We start from the raw sequence: 17,481 nt of genomic DNA, 5'->3' as shown, positions 1-17,481 counted from the left end.
AGCCGTTACAATTAGAATCCTATGGCAGGTGTTGGGCCACCTGGACCAACTGCCAGTCTCAGGCTTTAAGCATACAAACTGGCCCTATTAAGACTACACATCCTGTTCAACTGCTTCCTCTGCCAAAACTGTTTCAAAATAAAAGTCCTCACTACAATATTTCACTGTTAAACAATTTAACCCTTTAAACTACTGAACTTTTAACTGTTCAGCCATTGTAACTGTTACTTGTCATCAACTATGACTCCTACCCACTGTAGCTAGTTAGCTAAGTTACATGGTTAACATAGTTAGATGCTAAGATGCTAATTGAAGATTTTTAAGCAAAACTGCTTAAAATGATTAGCTATGTTAGCTAAGTAACGTGGTTAGCATAGTTAGCATGCTAACATGTTAGTTAGCATTTTTAGCAAAACTACTAAAAATGATTAGCTAAGTTAGCTAAGTAGCGTGGTTAAGATAGTTAAGATGCTACAGCATTTTTAACAAAACTGTTTTAAAATGATTAGCTAAGTCAGCTAAGTAAAGATGGTTAGCATAGTTAACATAATTAGCATGTTAGCATGCTTGCTAAGCATAACTGCTAAAAATAATTAGCTAAGTTAGCTAAGTCACATGGTTAATATACTTAGCATTTTAACATTGTTAGCATCTTAGTTAGCATAGTAACTTGGTTAACATTATTATCTTTGTTAATATAGTTAGCATAACTGCTAGCAAACATTAGAGCCATTCAAGTGTCAGTTATCGTCAACTATCTACCTAAATAATTTAACCATTTAAACTATCCACTTATTTAACCGTTCAATCATTCCAACTATATTAAACCTTATCTACCAAGTAAATCATTTAACTATATAAACTATCCACCTATTTAACTGTTCAGTCATTCCAACTATATTAAACGTCATCTACCTAGCAACCAATATAGTTTGTTTTTACTCTGTATGATATTTTACATCATATTTTTGCATTTTCATGCACTGTATTTCCTTCAGGAAATGCTTATTATTCTTATTCTTCTAAGCAGTTAATGCAGCTTAAACCGTTTAACGTAGAAACTTCATTCAAACTATGTTACGTAGGTCTTACTTAGGACATGTGGGCTTTGTATTTTTCAACTTTGTAACTTTTATACTTTTTAAACTATTAATTAACTAGAAAAGCATTTCCTGAAGGAAATACAGTGCATGAAAATGCAAAAATATGATGTAAAATATCATACAGAGAAAAAAAACAAACTATATTGGTTGCTAGGTAGATGAGGTTTAATATAGTTGGAATGACTGAACAGTTAAATAAGTGGATAGTTTAAATGGTTAAATTATTTAGGTAGATAGTTGACGATAACTGACACTTGGAATGGCTCTAATGTTTGCTAGCAGTTATGCTAACTATGTTAACAAAGATAATAATATTAACCAAGTATGCTAACTAGCATGCTTAACAATGTTAAAATCTTTAAGTATGCTAACCATATGACTTAGCTAACTTAGCTAATCATTTTTAGCAGTTTTGTTAAAATCTTGCTAACATCTTAACATCTTAACATGCTAACTTATCTTAACCTGTGACTTTAGCTAACTTAGCTAATCATTATAAGTAGTTTTGCTAAAATCTTTAACTAGCATCTTAACATGCTAGCATGCTAACTATGCTAACCCTGTGACTTAGCTAACTTAGCTAATCATTTTTAGCAGTTTCTTAAAAATCTAACTAAGAAATCTTAACATGCTAACTATGCTAACCATGTGACTTAGCTAGCTTAAATAATCATTTTTAGCAGTTTTGCTTAAAAATGCTAACTTAGCGATCTTTAACATGCTAGCATGCTAACTATCTTAACCATGTTACTTAGCTAACTTAGCTAACTAGCTACAGTGGGTAGGGAGTCATAGTTGATGACAAGTAACAGTTACAATGGCTGAACAGTTAAAAAAAGTTCAGTAGTTTAAAGCGTTAAATTGTTTAACAGTGAAATATTGTAGTGAGGACTTTTATTTTTGAAACAGTTTTTGGCAGAGGAAGCAGTTGAACAGGATGTGTAGTCTTAATAGGGCCAGTTTGTATGCTTAAAGCCTCGAGACTGGCAGTTGGTCCAGGTGGCCCGAACACCTGCCATAGGATTCTAATTGCTTAACGGCTCTATTGTGATGTCATCAGCCCATGTTAAGTCTATGGGGAAATTTTGACTAGTTTTTTAATTAATAGTTTAAAAAAGTATAAAAGTTACAAAGTTGAAAAATACAAAGCCCACATGTCCTAAGTAAGACCCGTAACATAGTTTGAATGAAGTTTCACGCTACACGTTTAAGCTGCATTAAACAGAAGAAGAAGAAGAAGAAGAAGAAGAAGAAGAAGAAGAAGAAGAAGAAAAGAAGAAGAAGAAGAAGAATAAAGAAGAAGAAGAAGAAGAAGAAGAAGAAGAAGAAGAAGAAGAAGAAGAAGAAGAAGAAGCCTTGGAATAACAGTACAAATTTTCATGCACTGTAATAAGAAGAAGAAGAAAGAAGAAAAAGTGAATAACAGTACAGTGCATTTCATGCACTGTAAAAAAACTAGTCAAAATTTCCCCATAGACTTAACATGGGCTGATGACATCACAATAGAGCCGCTAAGCAATTAGAATCCTATGGCAGGTGTTCGGGCCACCTGCATCAACTGCCAGTCTCAGGCTTTAAGCATACAAACTGGCCCTATTAAGACTACACCCTATTCAACTGCTTCCTCTGCCAAAAACTGTTTCAAAAAATAAAAGTCCTCACTACAATATTTCACTGTTCACAATTTAACCCTTTAAACTACTGAACTTTTCAACTGTTCAGCCATTGTAACTGTTTGTCTGCTTGTCATCAACTATGACTCCTACCCACTGTAGCTAGTTAGCATGGTTAAGATAGTTAACATGCTTAATTAGCATTTTTAAGAAAACTGCTAAAAATGATTAGCTAAATTAGCTACGCAATGAGTTAAGATAGTTAGCATGCTAGCGATGTTAGCATGCTAATTAGCATTTTAACAAAATTGTTAAAAATGATTAGCTAAGTTAGCTAAGTAACATAGTTAGCATGCTAACATGCTAATTAACATTTTTAACAAAAAAAACTTGGTTAACATTATTATCTTTGATAACATAGTAACATAACTGCTAGCAAACATTAGGGCCATTCCAACTGCCAGTTATCGTCAATTATCTACCTAAATAATTTAACTATTTTAAATAATTTAACTATATTAAACCTTATCTACCAAGCAAATCATTTAAACTATAGAAACTATCCACCTATTTAACTGTTCAGTCATTCCAACTACATTAAACATCATCTACCTAGTTCAGTCATTCCAACTATATTAAACCTCATCTACCTAGTTCAGTCATTTGAACTATATTAAACCTCATCATGTTTGTTGCCAATTAGCACATCATCTGTTTTAACAATATATTTCACACCATATGTTTTGCATTTTCATGCACTAGTAATTCCCTGGAATTGCATTTTCTAGTTCTTATTTTTCTTCTTCTAACGCGTTTAATGCAGCTTCAACCGTTAAACGTAGAAACTTCATTCAAACTTTGTTACGTAGGTCTTACTTAGGACATTTGGGCTATGTATTTTCCAACTTTGTAACTTTTATACTTTTTAAACTATTAATTAAAAACTATCAAAATTTCCCCATTGACTTAACATTATACAAGGATACAAGGATACATGGAAGTTTATTGTCACATGCATATAGTTACTGGAAGTAAGAAATGCAGTGAAATTATGTCTGGTGTCAGCCTATTTGTGCATTAATGGGGGGTAAAAAGTGCAGTAGAAGAGGGGTTTAGTAGATTAAGTGGCAAGGGCTGCATAAAAAAAGGGGGGGAGGATTGGGATTGGGTGGGGGGCACCAACAAGGAGCACCCAAGAGCAACAGGGGCAAGGAAAACTCCCTTACCAAGGAAGAAACCTTGGGCAGATCCACGGCTCAAGGGGCTAACCCAACTGCCAGGGTCTTGGTGTGTGTGTTGGGGGGATGACAGGGGAGATGGGATAGTGTGCTGTGTATGTGGGGAGAGGGCAGTGTGCAATATGTGTGTTGGAGAAGCTTCCTCATGAGACAATGTGCTGTGTATTGGGGGGGGGGGGGGCAGTGTGCTGTAAGTATGTTGGGGATGTGTGTTGGAGAAGCTTCCTGATGAAATAATGTGCTGTGTATATGTAGGGGGGGGCAGGGACTTACTATTGCAAGCAGAGTACTGTATGTAATGTATGTGGAGTGATGACAGTGAAGATGTGTGTGTGTGGGCGGGAGGAGAGTGGAGCAGTGACTGTGTGTGTGTGTGTGTGTGGGTAGGTGGGGGCAGTGTGCTGTAAGTATGTAGAGGATGTGTGTGCAGGGCGGGAGGGGAGTGGAGCAGTGACTGTGTGTGTGTGTGTAGTGTGTGTGTGGGTAGGTGGGGGCAGTGTGCTGTAAGTATGTAGAGGATGTGTGTTGGAGAAGATCCTGAAGACAATGTGCTGTGTATGTGTGTGGGGGCAATGTGCAGCAAGTATGTAGAGGGAGGCTTACTGTAGCAAGCAGTGTGCTGTATGTATGTGAAGTGATGACAGTGATGATATGTAAGTGTGTGTGTTGGGGGTCAGGGACTTACTATTGCAAGCAGAGTACTGTATGTAATGTATGTGAGTGATGACAGTGAAGATGTGTGTGTGGGCGAGAGGGGAGTGGAGCAGTGACTGTGTGTGTGTGTGTGTGTGTGTGTGGGGGCAGTGTAGCTGTAAAGTATGTAGATGTAGAGGATGTGTGTTGGAGAAGATCCTGAAGACAATGTGCTGTGTATGTGGGGGTCAGTGTGCAGCAAGTATGTAGAGGAGGCTTACTGTAGCAAGCAGTGTGCTGTATGTATGTGAAGTGATGACAGTGATGATGTAAGTGTGTGTGTTGGGATGGGGGTGGGGGGGAGGAAAGGCTAGGCAATCAAGGACATGGGTAGATGGAGGAGAAATCAAAATAATAAATAAAAAAGTGTGCAAAAGTTGGAGAAAGTCAGATATGTGTATGTGTGTGTGTGTGTGTGTGTGTGTGTTTTGACGTGTGATGAAATAAGAAAATAAATAAAAGGTCTGTAGCATAGGGAGAGGGATGTAAAAGTGCTAAAAGTCTTGTAGGTGTGTGTGTGTGTGGGGGGTCATGAGTGCTGAGGAGTGAATGAGTGCAAAGTCAGTATAGTGTGAGTTCAGAGTTGGGAAATGTTTGAGAGTGCTGAGGAGTGAATGTGTGCAAAGTCAGTATAGTGCGAGTTCAGAGTTCGGATGGCCTGGGGATAAAAACTTCTCCTGAGTTTCTCAGTTCTGGCTTTGTGACTACATAGGCGTCTTCTTGATTTCAGCGGTAGGAATAATCCATTGTTAGGATGAGAAGAGTCCTTCAGAATCTTTTTGGGCTCTTAGGAGTACTCTTCTGGAATAGATATCTTGTAGAGCAGGGAGTTGAGTTCTTATAGTATGCGTTCAGCTGAGCGCACTACTCTCTGCAGAGTACTACAATCTCTAACTGTGGAGTTCCCATACCAGGTGATGATGCTACCAGTTAGAACACTCTCAACCGCTGAAGTGTAGAAGGCCTTCATGATGGATGTAGAAACTTTGAATTTCCTTAGCTGACGAAGGAAGTAGAGTCGTTGTCTGGACTTCTTCAGAACATATTGAGTGTTAACAGTCCATGTTAAGTCTTCAGTAATGTGGACACCAAGGTATTTAAAACTTGTGACTCTCTCTACAGGTTGCCCGCTGATCATTAGTGGGGTGTAACTGTAGTTCTGCTGCTGCCTTCTGTAATCCACTACCATTTCCTTGGTTTTATTGATATTCAGTGTCAAGCTGTTAGATTGACACCACTGTGCCACCTCATCAAAGTCAAAGTCAAAGTCAGCTTTATTGTCAATTTCTTCACATGTTCCAGACATACAAAGAGATCGAAATTACGTTTCTCACTATCCCACGGTGAAGACAAGACATATTTTACCAATTTTAAGTCCACAGACAAACATAACATTCAAGTAAACAAAAAAGTAAGTAAATAAGTAAATAAGAGGGCACATATAATAATGAAAAAATAAGAGCAGCAAAATTTTGTTGAAATTGTGCATAGACAGTCAATAAAAAACTAGTGCAAAGTCAGGCCAATAAGAGGCTTGGGTAGTTCTGTTTGACCTGAGTAATAAAGAAAGTGGCATAGTGGTGCAAGTTATGTAAGAGCAGCAGAAGTGTTGTGTTTTCAGGACAACAACACCAAGTTGTAAAGTGTACAAGTGTGCAAGTGTTCAAGTGTGCAAGTGGACATCATCAACCTGATCCAAGTAGAACTGTTCATTGTTGTTACTAATCAGGCCCAAGATCACTGTGTCATCTGCAAACTTGATGATGGAGGTATGACTACTGTTGGCTTTGCAGTCATGTGTGTAGATGTTGTACAGCAGTGGACTCAAAACACAGCCTTGGGGAGCACCAGTGCTGATGGTTAATGAGTCAGATGTCAGACCCCCCACTCTAACCACTTGTGAACGGTTGGTGAGGAAGTCAAATATCCAGTGACACAGGGTGGTGTTCAGTCCTAAGGCCTTCATCTTTGTGACCAAGGTGAGAGGTACTATCGTGTTGAATGCTGAACTAAAGTCAATGAACAGCATCCTCACATAATTCCCATTCCCCTCCTCCAGGTGAGTTAAGGTGGTGTGCATGAGGTTTGAGATGGCATCCTCTGTAGACCTGTTGGCTCTGTAAGCAAATTGGAGGGGGTCGAAGGAGGCAGGGAGGGATGAGCAGATAATGTTTTTCACAAGCTTCTCAAAACACTTCATCACTGTAGACGTCAGGGCTACTGGGCGGTAGTCATTCAGACATGATGGACTTTTGTTTTTCGGTACTGGAACAATAACAGACTGCTTGAGGCAAGTAGGAACTGTCTCTTGAGCCAATGATGTGTTAAAGATATAAGTGAACACAGGAGCTAACTGAGCAGCGCAGGATTTCAAAACCCTGTTAGAAATTCCATCCGGTCCAGTAGCTTTTCTACAATTTACCCTCCTAAAGGCATTGCTCACATCGACCTCAGAGACACAGAAAGGTGCATCCTCATTTGCTTCTGTAACGGAATGACACGGGTGTTTATATAAACTCAAACCATACCATTTCAGTTACATAAAAAAAAGGAGGAACAAGCAGACCAGAGGCGGAAATTATTCGTTCTACCATTTATTAATTTGGAATAAAAGTAGTCTGGAAGCAGCTGTGGGAATAAATCATTGATATAATAATTTATTATTAAAGCAGATCAGTGCAACCGGCACATAAAATAGCTACAGCTACAACAGAACTAGCAGTCTTCCAGCCAGGGATTTAGCCAAGGCTCCAGGAGAAGCAGCGCTGCCTGTGAGGAAAAGGGTGGAGTGTCAACTACTCACCACTAGGGAACCTCGCAACACATGCAATCACTCAGGTGTTTCGTGGGTACGATCACGCCATGCGCTACACTGCAAGTCTAGAAAATGTGGAGATCAAAGAGTAAGGTGCAACTACACACTAATGCACACACACAGTGAAGAGGGCTAGCTACAAGAACACCCCCACCACCAGACAGCGCGCCACGCCAGGAGGCCTTAGCATCACAAACTAGGAAACAGTATCTACACATTTAAAAAGAGACTACGCTACCAGTTGACCCGCTCACAAACAGTACATACATACATACATACATACATACATACATGCGCTACAGTTGGGTTACAATCACCGCCTCACGAGGGAGGAATCCAACGCAGACAAAAGCAAACAATCACACACAATTACACCCGGGCAAAACAGCAACCAGCTGATGGCACCCCTAAAACACAGAGGCACCCAGATAAGCTTGATATGGGGCAAGGCAGTTCAACATTACAATTAGGTAACACTAAATCACTGCAATCCTTATGAAGCAGATATTACCTGCGCCGTCAATATCTACCCATACCGAATGCGGAAATGTGGAGGCCGCCAGGGAGTCATAGCGAATTCAGTGATCTCTAATGCTAGTAGATGCACACCGAGTGGGACCTGTATGAAGGGAAAGATTACTTTACGAAGAGCGATCTATATTCACAGAACATGGAAGAGAGTATTAGGCTACCTACCGCCATTCACCTCTGTGAAAGCGTTTGCGCTAGCATGCCATAGAGGGAAAATGTCCTGCAAGTGGAGGAACCAGGCTGACTTAAATAGCCTCAACTCAAGCAATCAGCTCGTCCCTCCCCCTAATCAAGGTTGCCTGCTTGACTAGGCTACTATGCAGTATTCCACTACACTTCACATGCTGCAGCTAGTCCAATATAGTCTGTGTTTTTCATGTCAAAGCGAGCATAAAAAGCATTAAGTTCATCAGGGAGGGCTTTACTCACATTCATCATAGGAGGGACTTTCTTTCAAAGCCAGTGATGGTTCGAGTCCTTTCCACACTTTCGTGCTGGATCACCCTCCAAGAAATCAGCTTCAACTCTGTCTCTATAGCCGCTTAGCATCTTTAATAGCACTCCACGTAAACTATAAGATGCTGCTTTGTAATCCGTCATATCCCCTGAAATAAGCCCAGCATTATAAGTCATGGTGCGTGTCTTTAATGCCGTTCTCACTTCTCTATCCACCCATGGCTTCTGGTTAGGGAAGCTTCGGATCTTTACAGTTGGGATGATGGAATCAGTTAGCATTATGATTATGACATCACAATACGGCCGTTAAGCAATTAGAATCCTATGGCAGGTGTTCAGGCCACCTGGCCCAACTGCCATTCTCAGGCTTTAAGCATACAAACTGGCCCTATTAAGACTACACATCCTGTTCAACTGCTTCCTCTGCCAAAAACTGTTTCAAAATAAAAGTCCTCACTATAATATTTTACTGTAAAACAATTTAACCCTTTAAACTACTGAACTTTTAACTGTTCAGCCATTGTAACTGTTACTTGTCATCAACTATGACTCCTACCCCCTAGCTAGTTAGCTAAGTAGCTAGTTAGCATGTTAGTTAGCATTTTAACAAAACTGCTAAAAATGATTAGCTAAGTTATAGTAACATGGTTAGCATGTTAGCATGCTAGCATGTTAGCATTAGCATTTTTAACAAAACTGCTAAAAATGATTAGCTAAGTTAGCCAAGTAACATGGTTAGAATAGTTAGCATGCTAACATGTTAGCATGCTAGTTAGCATTTTTAGCAAAACAGCTAAAAATGATTAGCTAAGTTAGCTAAGTAACATGGTTAGCATAGTTAGCATGTTAACATGTTAGTTAGCATAGTTAGCATAACTACCAAAAATGATTAGCTAAGTTAGCTAAGTAACATGGTTACCATAGTTAGCATGCTAGTTAGAATAGTTAGCATACCTACTAAAAATGATTAGCTAAGTTAGCTAAGTCACATGGTTAGCATACTTAACATGTTAGCATGCTAGTTAGCATAACTACTAAATATGAAAACATTAGCTAAGTTAACTAAGTTTAAGTAACTTGGTTAACATTATTATCTTATTATAACTGCTAGCAAACATTAGAGCCATTCCAACTGTCAGTTATCGTCAATTATCTACCTAAATAATTTAACCATTTAAATGATCCACCTATTTAACCGTTCAATCATTCCAACTATATTAAACCTCATCTACCTAGCAACCAATATAGTTTGTTTTTACTCTGTATGATATTTTACATCATATTTTTTGCATTTTCATGCACTGTATTTCCTTCAGGAAATGCTTTTCTAGTTACAGTGCATGAAAATGCACTGTACTGTTCTTCCTAGGCTTCTTATTCTTATGCTTCTTCTTATTACAGTGCATGAAAATGCACTGTACTGTTCTTCCTAGGCTTCTTCTTATTACAGTGCATGAAAATGCACTGTACTGTTCTTCCTAGGCATTTTATTCTTATTACAGTGCATGAAAATGCACTGTACTGTTCTTCCTAGGCTTCTTATTACAGTGCATGAAAATGCACTGTACTGTTCTTCCTAGGCTTCTTATTCTTATTATTTTTCTTCTTCTAACGCACTTAATGCAGCTTCAACCGTTTAACGTAGAAACTTCATTCAAACTATGTTACATAGGTCTTACTTAGGACATGTGTGCTATGTATTTTTCAGCTTTGTAACTTTTTATACTTTTAAACTATTAATTAAAACTAATCAAAATTTCCCCATTGACTTAACATTATGATTATGACATCACAATCTGCCGTTAAGCAATTAGAATCCTATGGCAGGTGTTAGGGCCACCTGGACCAACTGCCAGTCTCAGACTTTAAGCATACAAACTGGCCCTATTAAGACTACACATCCTGTTCAACTGCTTCCTCTGCCAAAAACTGTTTCAAAATAAAAGTCCTCACCACAATATTTCACTGTTAAACAATTTAACCCTTTAAACTACTGAACTTTTAACTGTTCAGCCATTGTAACTGTTACTTGTCATCAACTATGACTCCTACCCACTGTAGCTAGTTAGCTAAGTAACATGGTTAGCATGGTTAGCATGCTAGCATGCTAGTTAGCATTTTTAGCAAAACTGCTAAAAACGATTAGCTAAGTCAACTAAGTAGCGTGGTTAGCATAGTTAGCATGCTAGCATGTTAGTTAGCATTTTTAGCAAAACTGCTAAAAACGATTAGCTAAGTCAGCTAAGTAACGTGGTTAGCATAGTTAGCATGCTAGCTTTAGCATCTTAGTTAGCATTTTAGCAAAACTGCTAAAAACAATTAGCTAAGTTAGCTAATGCGTGGTTATAGTTAGCATGCTAGCTTTAGCATGTTTTAGCAAAAGTTGCATTTTTTAGCAAAACTGCTAAAAACGATTAGCTAAGTTAGCTAAGTAACATGGTTAGCATAGTTAGCATGCTAGTTAGCATAGTAACTTTGTTAACATTATTATCTTTGTTAACATGGTTAACATAACTGCTAGCAAACATTAGAGCCATTCCAACTGTCAGTTATTGTCAACTATCTACCTAAATAATTTAACCATTTAAACTATACACCTATTTAACTGTTCAGTCATTCCAACTATATTAAACCTCATCTACCTAGCAACCAAATAGTTTGTTTTTTTACTCTGTATGATATTTTACATCATATTTTTTGCATTTTCATGCACTGTATTTCCTTCAGGAAATGCTTTTCTAGTTATTATTATTCTTCCCACCAAATGTCTGCGTCTAATTCAGCTTTAACCGTTTAACGTAGAAAACTTCGTTCAAACTTTGTAGCATAGGGTCTTGAAAAGGACACGGGGAATGTATTTTCACTTTTGTAAACTTTATACTTTTTGAGATATTATTTTTCCCCATAGACTTTGCATTAGCACTATGACATCACAATGGACTAATTAACTTGATTTGCACCTGTATCAACTTCCAGCTGCTTACTATTAGGACCCATCAAAGGGCCAGTTAAACTGATTGCACCTGTATCAACTGCTTTCTGCTTAACTAGGCCAACTCTCTGTGTCTCTCCATTCTACAAGGATATAAGGCATTTTCCATCCAACTTTCTATCCATCCACCCATTAAACTATACATCAACATTCATCCATTAAACAATCTGCCTATCAACATCCATTCAACTTTCTGTCTATCAACATCCATCACACTATCTACATTTAACTTTTAAACTATATACTCTGTCTCAGGCTTTAAGCATACAATCTGGCTCTCTTAAGACTACTATTTCCTCTGCCCACAACTGTTTCAAAATAAATATCCTCACTACAATAATTCACTATTAAATAATTTAACTATTTAAACTACTCAACTATTTAACTGTTCAGCCATTTCAACTGTCAGTTGTTATCAACTATGACTCCTGCCAACTGTTTCCAAATAAAAGTTTGTTTGGCATTTTATGTTAATATACAGTATGTTTATATTTTCATGCACTGGTAATTTCCTCGAAATTACATTTTCTAGTTCCGGTGTGATTTTGACCTAAAGTGTATTGAAACATGATACCGAGTGTGAACGTATGTCTCATAGCTCACCTCAGCTTGTCCCCTGCACTCAGAAATCTGGCGCTAGTTAGCCAATGCTACCAACAGTGTTTCGTTGTGGTGCCTCGGGCATCGGCCTAGCCATGCAAATAAATCACTGTTTTACACCATTTACGAGGCTCAAAGTAGCTCCATACTTCATTGGTAGACTTCCGAGGGCCTTGACATTTAAAACGAGACATGGAGAACTTTGAAAAAGCACTGTAGTTTATTTACAAGACAATTTATACAGACAGTACCTTAAGGAATTTTACGTTTGACGCCATCTTGAATTTAGTCACGATATATCGAGGGACGAGTAGGAATGAACAGGTATGATAATATAGCCTACATGATTAGAGTCTAGTGACGCCGGCTACTGCGTGTAGCCTATGTCAAAGTCCAGCGCTCAGCGGGCATCCCCCTATTTCAAAATGATTTTTATTCCTCTGGTTGTTGCAACTGATATCAATGATCAATATGATCTATTGACGTGCTACTTCAACCACTCACATCGAAGCCAACCCATGACGCTGATAACACTCACAGTCGCTTCTACGCTATGTCACATCTATGAAACTCTCGCCCTGCGTCCTGATTGGCTGTACCATAAAATCGGGTGCAGAAATCACTCTCAATGGAAGAGGTCCCAGCTGGATGTGAGTGAAGCTAGGCGGAGCTAAGCAGAATGAAATTCATCTGGCGAGAGTCAGGTTAGTTGCAACTGATATCAATGATCAATATGACTGCCCTCAGTAAAAAAGCACAAAAAAACAGGACGCAAACAGTTACAAACAGTCAGGTTCTTGGCTTCATAAGATGTCGCGTGCCATCGGGAACGTGATGACCAGCGGGCGGCGTCGCGTAAAACTACGTGAGATCGCGGCAAAACGGCCGTAACGGCGGCCGGTGCATCAGGCCGGATTCGAATCGGCAATGCACTTCTTAAAGTGCTTATAGCACAGCGCTGCCTTTTCTATGTGTGACACGGAGACGCTGATTAATGCAGTGCCCATTATATACATGATTAGAGTCTCGTGACGCCGGCTACTGCAGTGTAGGTCAAAGTCTGCCGCTCGCGGCATCCCCCTATTTTGTAAAATGGATTTTTATTCCTCTGGGTGTTGCAATTGATATGAATGATTAATATGATTGCCCTCAGTAAAAAAGCACAAAAAAACAGGACGCAAACAGTTACAAACAGTCAGGTTCTTGGCTTCATAAGATGTCGCTTGCCAGCGTGCACTCACGAACGTGCTGACCACCAGGACAACGGCTGTAACGGCTCCCACATACAGCTGCGTTCCGTCAACGCATTCCAGTGGGTGTTCCCGACGGTAGCTATGCAAATGACTTGAAGTAAAACCGTAATGTGATTGGTTGGTGCCGTCCGTAGATTGGCTTGATTGGCCGGTGCCGTCTGTCGGTGCAGCAACAGCTGAACCAAAGATCCTTGATTACTAGCAAGATAGAGCAACGTAATTCGTTACTATGGGAGCAAAACGGGACAGTTCCAGTCTGCAAAAGTGGGAGTGTCACCTTACATCACTAAATAAACTTTCTCTCTTAATAAGCAATAAGAACAGAGAAACATAATTGTGTTCACAGTATTATTGTCTATAATCATGTATGATACCAATGAATCATTCTTTAGGACATGATATGAATAATTTAATTAGTCATGTGAACCGAAGCTAGCTAGCTAGCTAACGCTAGCTTAAAATGCTATACAAGTGGATGGGAGTAGCTATGGCAATACAGCTATGCGCTAACAAGTTACTAGTAGTTGAAGGACTTCGCTTAAACTTAATATACTGTTGCAAATTCACTTGAGTATAAACTATCCACTTTAATTAATGTCAGTAATGTTATTCAGCTAGTTGTCATTTCAAAGAAATTACACTTCTCCGTTTAAAATGTTACCTTAGCTAAGAGGCTAGCTAGCATGCTAACAACCGGACAGTAACTGGCAGCAGCATGGTCTGATATTAAGTTATTTTATTACAAATCCGAACACTAAAAAATTACACTTTTAGGCTTGAAATGATCCCAAACACTTACAGATTATGACAAAATTTTCCAAAAAAACCTCAACAGACATAATGACCAATTTATTGGTAAAATTCCACAAGTCTCCATTGATATTAGTGCAGCGAGGGTTTACTCTGGTCTGCATAAAGGGGGATTTTCCCCCTTCCCCCTTGCAATAATCGAACGCGGAAATTGACGAACGTTTGCGCCTCTCGCTCCGCTTTAACCCTCTCTGGCTGAACTCAACGCGAGCAGCGGGAGAAACGCGACGCGACGGACCCACAATTCAGTTCGGCAACGGATCACGTGAGCCCATTTAAAGTGAATGGGATGCGTCTCAATGGGGGCAGGCGAATTCCCGGAAGTAGAAGAATCGACGTAGGCTGGAGGGACCACCTCTCTGCTAACTCCCATAGAAGCCCATTCATTCTAGGATTTTTTTGAAATACCATAACTTCATATAACATATATCCTGTGCCGATATTGTAGCTTCTGTGTAATCCACATAAACACTACAAAGGCAAAACAGACTCCACTACCTCGTCCGTAACGTTGGTTACCCGTAAGAAGAATGGTTAGCTTGTTCGGTTGGAGGGAAGCTAGCTTTGGCGTAATCTCTCTTTCGGCCGTAGGGAGATAACCGTATTGTTTGGATAAGAAGCTCAGTCCACCTTACTGTCTATGACGGTAACTCATAAGCAAAACCTAGCATACACCGTAATGTGTTAAAAGTAAAGCCAAAGATCCTTGATTACTAGCTCGCTTTAACCCTCTCTGGTAAAGCATTACACAGAGGCAACCTAATAATAATAAAAAAAGTAAACCTAATTTTTTTTTAAAAACGGCACTAATCATTACAGAGGTTTTCGATGGATTGACCGTAGGGTCGGAAAAGTGGAAAGAAGATTAGCTTCAAGGCTATAACTTTTTTGTTTTGTTGACTGTTTTTGAAGATGATCATGTATGGTAGCTTCAACATTAACACGACTTGGTGAGGTTGATATTAATAATAATACATAAATAAATGTTTAACTTTGATGACTTTGAAGGCGAAGGAAGTGTGAGAAGAATTTCTGTGTATCTATCATATGAGTTACAAGATTCAGTTCGATGGCTAACGTCACAAAGTTAAGTGTGAGTCTGCGCAGTACTGGGGGGACCAACTGAAAAATCGTTCTATTTGACTCAGTGCCCTCCCATTGAAACCGACGGAGTCTGTTCGTCCATTTCTTTTACTGTCTATGGTCCTTTCATTGGAGAGTCGCCTCGCGTTCAACGGAATCATTTGCATAAAGATGGGCCTCGGCCAGCTTCTTTGTCGCGCTACATTATTTCAAATGCAGCGCTGCCTTCCCGGGATGCTTTGCGGGCGCGTTAAAGTCGCTTGACGTCACCCATAGGACTAGAGTGGAATGCGACACGACAAAAAGAAGTGTCACTTCATTTTGTCGTGTCGCATAGATGTCGCGCTGCCTCCCCACGGCGGCCGAAGCATCAGCCCGGATTCGAACCGGCGATGAATTCTTAATGTGCTACATGTAGCCTGTGGTTAGGGGTAGGATCCCTAAGTGTTTTTCTTACACTCTCTCTCTTAAACTCACTCACTCTCTCCCTTGCCTACACACTCTCTCAGGCTCCAATTACGTCATTAATTGCCGGGTGGGATGGGCACTGATTGAACCACGTAACACCTTGAGGCAGGCATTATATATAGGGAGGGAAAGTAATCTCGTCGCCATCTAGTGGTTGCGTTCCTAGAGTTTAGCGGAGTGGATGGGATTTTTTTTTTTGAGAAAAAATATATCTCGTTGCAACATTTTGTAGGACTTTGGTGACCCACCTCTCACACAAACAGTAAGGAATGTTGATTATGTCTCCAGAATTGTGTAGTACAGGCTACAATGAACTACCACACCAGTTTCCAGCCTTCTACCACTATTAGAACAGACGTTATGGGCTGCCAAAAATGGCAAAGGATGAAATGTGAAATTCCAATGTGTCAATTAGGGCCTTGGCACCCGAAATTCAAATGGACGCCACGGGCAAACCGTTTGAGATATTGACCTGAAACTTCAGATTCCCTCGTTTGGTAACATAAGGCACATTTTCACTGCTTTTCAGCTAAATCTGAGAGGTACCATGTACATGATACCCCTATATTGGCTGTTTTCACATGGAATGACCCATACGGATATGTCGGTATATTTATGTATATTTATGTGTATTTTTATATGGTATCACTATGAAGCCTGCTACCTATTTTCTAACTGAACTATCGAGTTATATGGCCTTTGTATCCTTGAGTCTGTGGAGACTGTTTGGTCATGTTTAATTGATGCATGTCATACTGTATGTAATGGGTCATATTTGTGATTGGGAGAATGATTGCAAACTTTTTTGTGTTTTTGTTTCGGTTTGTTTTAGATCTATACAGCTACGCCATTTCGCTAGTTGCTGTTCTCTACACTGTGTTTGTAGGCTATGTGTGTGCTGCTCATTGTTTAGGTACCTGTCCTTGTTTCTTGATTTCTTATTTTCCCTCTAGCCTGTGGGGGTAGTAGTTGTGGTGCATATAGATATTGTGGTGCATATAGATATTGGCTAGAGTGGCTTTTCCTTTATTTTTCTACTTCTTTATTCCCCTCCCGTAACCATGGGTGCGGCCAGGATAGCGCATGAGTAGAAGACTTCATGGGACAGCGGGTTTCTTTCACTCGTTCCCACTTAAAGTTTGGAGTTTGCGGTGCTGTGTAGTGTGAATCTATAAACCACGTCAAGAGTTCCCCTTGCTCTGACACACTAATCTAGCTCAAGGGGTGGCGTAGTCAACTGTATCCTAGGGGGGGCGCCACATTCAGCACAGCGCCGTCTTCTCAACAGTGCCACGGAGGCGAAGCTTAAATTAGTGCTCTGTATATACATATTAGTGACCCTGGCTATTGTGTGTAGGTCAAAGGTCCTCCTTTTAGTAAAATTGATTTTTATTTCTGGCTGTTGCAAGTGATATCAATGATTAATATGAATGCCCTCAGTACACCACAAACAGAAAGCAAACAGTTACAAACAGTCACGCACTTGGCTTCATAAAAGAGTTGTGTGCCGGCCTGCACTCGCAATTGCGCTGACCACCAGACAGCGTAGTGCAATATGACGGGAGACCGCATGACAGCGGTAGCCACAGCATCAAGCCGGATTCGAACCAGCGATGCTACTGGCACAATTCTTCAAGTGCTCCGCACAGCGATGTCTTCATAGTGCTACGGGAGCACCGCCTAACGTTGTGCTCAGTGTTACATACATTATTAGAGTGTCATGACCTTGGCTATTGCGTATAGGTCAAAGTCCGCCAGATCTACCTATGCTGAACAAATATAAATGTTAAATACCACAATAAACACAATTAAATACAACATCATGT

The 17,481-nt window shown here is 39.8% G+C and overlaps 1 long non-coding RNA gene across 1 annotated transcript; it reads right to left on the bottom strand.

Moving 5' to 3' along the window:
• Positions 1-7,238: 7,238 nt before the first annotated feature.
• Positions 7,239-8,012, bottom strand: LOC125292611. The gene is made up of 3 exons (XR_007193236.1): positions 7,974-8,012; positions 7,451-7,527; positions 7,239-7,275 (listed from the first exon to the last, which is right to left on the bottom strand). It is a non-coding gene; the product is annotated as an uncharacterized LOC125292611 (long non-coding RNA).
• Positions 8,013-17,481: the final 9,469 nt, after the last annotated feature.

Source organism: Alosa alosa, chromosome 3, assembly GCF_017589495.1.
Source record: "Alosa alosa isolate M-15738 ecotype Scorff River chromosome 3, AALO_Geno_1.1, whole genome shotgun sequence".
Classification (NCBI taxonomy): Eukaryota; Metazoa; Chordata; class Actinopteri; order Clupeiformes; family Clupeidae; genus Alosa; species Alosa alosa.
Note: the sequence above shows the minus strand (reverse complement) of the source record. Positions and strands in the feature narration are given on the sequence as shown.